This window comes from Stegostoma tigrinum, chromosome 43 (assembly GCF_030684315.1).
Source record: "Stegostoma tigrinum isolate sSteTig4 chromosome 43, sSteTig4.hap1, whole genome shotgun sequence".
Lineage (NCBI taxonomy): Eukaryota > Metazoa > Chordata > Chondrichthyes > Orectolobiformes > Stegostomatidae > Stegostoma > Stegostoma tigrinum.
Window position 1 is genome coordinate 8,006,188 of NC_081396.1, and position 7,074 is coordinate 8,013,261.

Sequence of the window (7,074 nt, forward strand, 5' to 3'; positions counted from 1 at the left end):
GGAAAACAATACACGAAACACAGAATTAGCTTGCACGAAATCCCCCCTGTCCTCCCTCCCCGACTCCGATTCTTCAACCATACTGCAAACAGGTCTAGTGGTCGTAGGAACTGCAGATGCTGGAGAATCTGAGATAACAAGGTGTAAAACTGGATGAACACAGCAGGCCAACCAGCATCAGAGGAGCAGGAAGGCTGACGTTTCGGGCTTAGACCCTTACCTTCTTCAGAAAATCAGTGTCTTATATAAAATATATATATATAAAATATAGAATATAAAAGCCAGGAGATCATACCAAAACCTTATAAACGGGCAGAATATTTTCTCTATATAAGAGGAAAGATGTTAAGGTCTTGGATGTGTATAGAAGAAGACTTATTTTTATTCATTCAATGTGGGCATCTCTGGCTAGCGCAGCATTTTATGCCCATCCCTAATTGCTTGGAGGGTTTTAGGAGTAAGCCACATTGCTATGTATCTGGAGTCAAATGTTGACCAGATCAGATGAGGACGACAGATTTCCCTTCTCTGGAAAACATGTAAACCACATGGGTTGTTACAGCAATCAGCAGTGGTTGCATGGATACTATTAGGCTGGCTAATTAGTCGAGATTTTTTTGTAAATCGAGTTCACACTTCCCCATACACCATCGTGGATTCCAAACCCCAAACTTTAGCATGAGTTTCTAGGTTGTTGATCCAGTGAAGTTTCTACTCTGCCAATCCTCCTCAGATATCTGCTGGCATAAGGGCCTTTCATTATAAGGAAAAACTAGTCAAGATGCTCTTTTTGGGACAGGGAATGTGAAGAAGTTACCATGGGAACACTCCAGTGTTGAAGCAAACTGATTTGTGTGTTGCTGTTATAATGAGCCTGAAAACATCTGACCACAGATTATTGTCATTTTTCAGTTCCTGCTGGAAACGGTATTCACAGTTTTAATATCACCAGACGTGACCATTCCAACACATATCGAGCCAGCTTGGCACATTATATCCCCTATAAACTTGAAGTAATCCAAATCTCTTCTCCCTGTCTTCACCTGCACTAAAAGTCAACAGACCCTGGAATGGATTCTGTACATCCTTTCAGAAATGAGGAAGAAATAAAATTGGCAACTACAGAAATGTTCGTTAGCATTAGTTGCAGAGAAATGCTACAGACTATCATAAAGGAAGTGATAACAGGACAATGAAAAATAAGAACAGGACTGTGTAGAGTCAACATAGACATATGAAAGGAATGCATATTTAACTTATTTATCTTAGTGTTTGATTATATGGTGGCTATAAACTTGCAAGACATACAAGGGAAAATAGAAGGATCAGGTATATTTAGATTTTCAGAAGCCTTTGATAAGTTCCAATACAGTCAATTAAGAAGCAAGTTGTGAATACATATGACAGTGGGAAATATTCTGGCATGAACTGACAACTTATTAACAGTCAGAACTCGGAAAGTAACAGTAAATGGATCATTTTTATATTGGCATGACCTGACAAGTTGCATATTGCAAGGATTTTTGCTTGGTTCACAGTTATTCATCACATGTAACAATGACATGGATGTGGGTATCAAATGCAATGTTTCGAAGTTTGCAGATGTCACAAAATGAGGTGTGTGTGAGTGGTGAGGAGAATGCAAATACACATCCCGGGCATTTGGAGAAGTAAAGTGTGTGGGGAAAAATCTGGCAAATGGAATGCAATGAGTGGAAATGTTAGATTATCTGCTTGATAGGAAGATAGAAATGGAGAATATTTCATATATGCTGAAAGGTTGGGATGTGCTGAACAATATAAAGCATCTGTCCATATTTTAGCTAAGACTGTAATGAGGTTATGAATTGAATAACCCCTGTGAAACCCAAACTGGGCATCAGTGAACAGGTTTGAATATAGGAGACATAGTTAATAAGTTTGCCAATGAAGCCAAAATTGATGGTATGTGGGCAATGAAGAATGTTATTTTAGAGTACAATGGGACCTTGATCAATTGGGCCACTGGGACGAGGTGGAATTTAATATAGATAATTGCAAGTTGCACTTTGGTAAGATAAACCAAGGTGGGACTTACATAATTAATCATAGGGCCCTGAGGAGTGTTGTTGAACAGAGAGACCTAGGGGTACAGGTGCATAGTTCCTTGAAAGTGGCATCACAGGTAGACAGGCTGGTGAAGAAAGCATTTTGCACATTCACCTCCATTGGTCAGAGTAGAGCACAGGAGTTGGGATGTCATAGGACAGCTGTACAAGGCATTGGTATAGCCACATTTGGAATACTGCGTACATTTCTTGTTGCTACACTACAGGAAAGATGTTATTAAACTGAAACGAGTGCAAAAAGGGTTTATAAGGATCTTAGCGATACTAGAAGGCTTGAGTTATGAGGTGAGGTTAGATAGATGGTACCTTTCTCCTTGCAGCATAGGAGGCTGAGGGATGACCTTATACAGGTTTATAAAATCACGAGGGGTGTAGATAAAGTGAATAGCCAAAGTCTTTTCCCCAGGAAAGGGGAGTCCAAAACTAGAGACTATTGGTTTAAGGTGTGAGGAGAAAGGTTTAAAAGTGATCTGAAGGGCAACTTTTCACATAGAGGGTGGTGCGTAAATGCAACAAGCTGCCAGAGTAAGCGGTAGGGACAGGTACAATTACAACATCCAAAAGATATTTGGACAAGCACATGGATTGGAAAGGCTTGTAGGGATTTGGACAAACACGGGCAAATAGGACTACTTCAGTTTAAGAAACCTGGTTAGCATGGGCGAGTTGGGCTGAATGGCCTGTTTCTGTGCTACTACCTTCTACGATTCAATGACTGTGTTGCTGAGCAGATACTGCTTCATTGCACTGTTGATGACACATTCTAACACTTTGCAGTTGATGGAAAGTTGACGTGCAAGGAGCTAATTGACCAGAGATAATGGGAACTGCAGATGCTGGAGAATCCAAGATAATAAAGTGTGAAGCTGGATGAGCACAGCAGGACAAGCAGCATCTCAGGAGCACAAAAGCTGATGTTTTGGGCCTAGACCCTTCATTAGAGAGGGGGATGGGATGAGTGTTCTGGAATAAATGGGCAGAGAGGGGATCGAAGATGGAGAGAAAAGAAGATAGGTGGAGAGGAGAGTATAGGTGGGGAGGTGGGGAGGGGATAGGTCATCCCAGGAAAGACGGACAGGTCAAGGAGGTGGGATGAGGTTCGTGGGTGGGAAATGGAGGTGCGGCTTGAGGTGGGAGGAAGGGATGGGTGAGAGGAAGAACAGGTTAGGGAGGCAGAGACAGGCTGGGCTGGTTTTGGGATGCAGTGGGTGGAGGGGAAGAGCTGGGCTGGTTGTGTGCTGCAGTGGTGGGAGGGGACGAGCTGGGCTGGTTTTGGGATGCAGTGGGGGAAGGGGAGATTTTGAAGCTGGTGAAGTCCACATTGATACCATTGGGCTGCAGGGTTCCCAAGTGGAATATGAGTTGCTGTTCCTGCAAACTTCGGGTGGCATCATTGTGGCACTGCAGGAGGCCCATGATGGACATGCCATCTAAAGAATGGGAGGGGGAGTTGAAATGGTTCGCGACTGGGAGGTGCAGCTGTTTATTGCGAACCAAGCGGAGATGTTCTGCAAAGTGGTCCCCAAGCCTCCGCTTGGTTTCCCCAATGTAGAGGAAGCCACACCGGGTACAATGGATACAGTATATCACATTGGCAGATGTGCAGGTGAACCTCTGCTGGGATGCTGATCGAATGAGATGCAATGTTCTGAATGATGTCCAACTTCTTTCGTGTTACTGGAGCCAGGCCCTGCAACTGGCAAGGGGGAAAATTTTATGGCACACCTGATTTATGCCTTATTTGCGATGGTCGTGTTTTGAGGAGTCATTCTGCACTCGCTGCAGAATTCCCAGCCTCTGATCTGCTCTTGCAGCCGCGTTATATTTATAGCTGGTTCAGTTAACTACACTTGATCTTCGACAAATGGCCGAGAAGCAGCGAGGCAATGGTATTATTTCTGGACTGTTAATCCTGAGACATCGATAATGTTATAAGGTCCTGGGTTCGAATCCCACCACAGTAGGTGGTGGAATTTGAATTCAATAAATATCTGGAATTAAGAATCTAATGTTGACCATGAATCCATTGTCAATTGTTGGAAAAAACCCATCTGGTTCATTAATGTTCTTTAGGGAAGGAAACTGCCGTCCTTACCTGGTCTGGCCAACATGTGACTCCAGACCCACCGCAATGTGGTTGACCCTTAACTGCCCTCTGGGCAATTAGAGATGGGCAATAAATGCTGCCAGTTCATCGCCACTCTCATTCTGTGGATGAATAAAGAAAAAAGAGTTCAGCATCTGATTTTTAAAAAATCACAGGTTATCAGCAGTGGGCGGATTTAGCTGAGTAAATTCATTTGAATGTCAATGCAGCACAATTCAGTTTTCTCTTGTTGGAGTTAGTCATTGTTTGGCAATTGTGTGGTTGGACTGTTAACTGAATGTCAGGTAGATCTTGCGGTATATGGACATGAACTGCTATATCTAACGATCTGTGAGAGCAGATGATGCTCATTGGTCTTTGTATTTGGGAACTTAGTTTGGCTTTCTTCCTAACTACCATTGATTTTAATCTTACTGGTGCTCTCTGATGCTGCACCCTATTAAATTCTGACATGATGTCTCATCATTCAGTGAACACATATTAAGGGGTGTTTCTTTGGTGTGCGCTGACTCTCCCATCTTTTCAACATTCCCAAGGAATAGACTGATGATACTTTTTGATAGAAAATTGGGGTGCATTTCTGTTTGACTTCCCCAGTGAGTGGCTTCATGCATTAAGGGGCCCTTAATCAAGGTGTGCAAGCGCTTTGTATTATTGTGTCCATCTAGTTAAAGATGATTAATTTTCGAGTGAGTTCCATCCTTATTGAAATGATGGATTCACATTCAGCCCTAATGCCCCATTACAATCCCTCCATTCTCCTCCCAGATCATTAAACCAGGCTATTCGTGGCTGCAGCCAGCTGGCCCGCCTTGTTTTACTTGCTCGGCGTTTTGTCTGTCCAGTGTAGAGGAGACCACATTGTGAGCAGGTGAAAACAATAGACTAGATTGAGTAAAGTGCAGATAAACCATTGTTTCACTTGGAAGGTGTGTCTGGCACCTTGGGTAGTGAAGAACATCGAGGTAAATGGGGAGGTGTTTCATCTTTTGAGATTGCACGGGAAGGTGTTATGGGGTTGTGGCAAGATGTTGGGAGTGAGGAAGGAGTGGATCAGGGTATCCAGGAGAGAAAGATCCCCGTGGAAAGTTGATAGGGAGGGGAGGGGAATAGTGCCTTCTGGTAGTATCCGATTGGAAGTGATGGTTTATAATCCTTCCAACTCAGATGCTGGTTCACGGCAAGTGATAATCGGGGGAACGTATAGGCGTTGTGGGAGGGCTGAGAAAGTTTGAGAGCATGCTGTGGGAATTGGATCAATTATTAAAAACTACTCTCAATCAATAGTTTTCCCTTTTTCGATAAACATTCTCATTCCCTTTTGTCTTTTATCCCATGTCACATTTGATCTCTAATCTCCTTCTCTCAGTATCTTTCCTTGGTCTTCCATTTTTGTTCCACATGCACTCTCCCTTTTCAGCATAAATGCCGTCACACTTCCATAGTACCCAAAACATTAAATTCTTTTTTCCCCCACAGTTACTACCAGACCTGTTAATCTTCTTTTAACACCTTTTTTAAAAGATAAGCTCAGCTCTTTGAATTGGCTAAAGGAATAGAAAACAATGTAAATGCTGGCACTGTCTTTATATTTCATGGACTTCCATCCTAAAGTGGTTGTCAGTGCAATTCTTCATGCACTTTGGGTTATTCAGAAAATGTTGTCAAATTGCAGAATGTCATCTGATGCCAGTAACAATATTTCGAGTTTCACACACACAGGCTGGTTGGTTATGGTACCTTTCTTATTTCAACAGCTGAAGGGACATCTGGATGTATGAGCAATTATGTTGACAATGAATTTAGGAATAGTCTGGTACACATGGGTGTGCTGGAAGCTCTGCATAATAACACATAGAAGCCTATTCATCGCAGACAGAAAGGACACCTGCATGCACTGAATGTGTTTTAATTCAACAAAAGTGACAGCAAATTGCTTGTTCATTGTTCAGGAAAATGACGTCAATGATCAGAGTCAACTGGTGTGTTTGAAATTTAGCAAAGCGTGGCTGTTAGCTATCAATTGGTATCAATATATGTATTCTCCATATTTACCAATCAAAGTCCATTTGCCAACCAATCAACATCCCCATTTCATGTGTTACACGTGTTACTTCTTTGCTTGCATTGGAATTTCTGAAATTTTCTGATGCCCTTCAATATAATGCAGTGTTTTTCTTCATTCTTCAGGTCCTGTCCTATCCAGGCCATTACAATGAAGTTAGTCAAACACTTGAAGATCTCCACTTCTTTTCTGCATTCAATTTGATTCCCTGTTGTACTGTACATTAGATATTTTACATTTGTTTCTTTTTCTCTTTTTTTTATTGCAAATCTTTTGCCACCTGGTGATTATCAGTTTTGGCTGCAATCTCTTTCTTCCTTCTGTTGTTTACTTCAGAAATTTCATCGTTGAAGGGCTTCCATTTTGTATCTACTGTTTTGCATCCAGATTGTATCATTCTAGTCCTCTCAGTTAAGACTTCTTTTCAATTAACTGATGTTAGCCCCTCACGGTTGTATCTTCAGGGTTGATTTTTAAAATGTCTCATTTTTACACAACTTTAGCTCTTGCTGATATCATGATCAGTGTTCCCTAAATTTTCATCCACAGGAGCATGTTCCACATTATTCCGTAGACTTAGATTCAGCATGCCTTCCTCCCTCATTCAACTGGAAAACCTCTAAATCAGCAGATAGGAATAGATGGAATAGGAGCAATACAGGATCGTTCAACCCCTTGAACTCCACCATTCACTACAGCAATTGATGATCTTGCACCTCAACTTCAGCTTTTGACATTACCCCCTTATTTCTTAGTTCGGATAGAACCCAAAATTTATTGACCTCTGTCTTGAA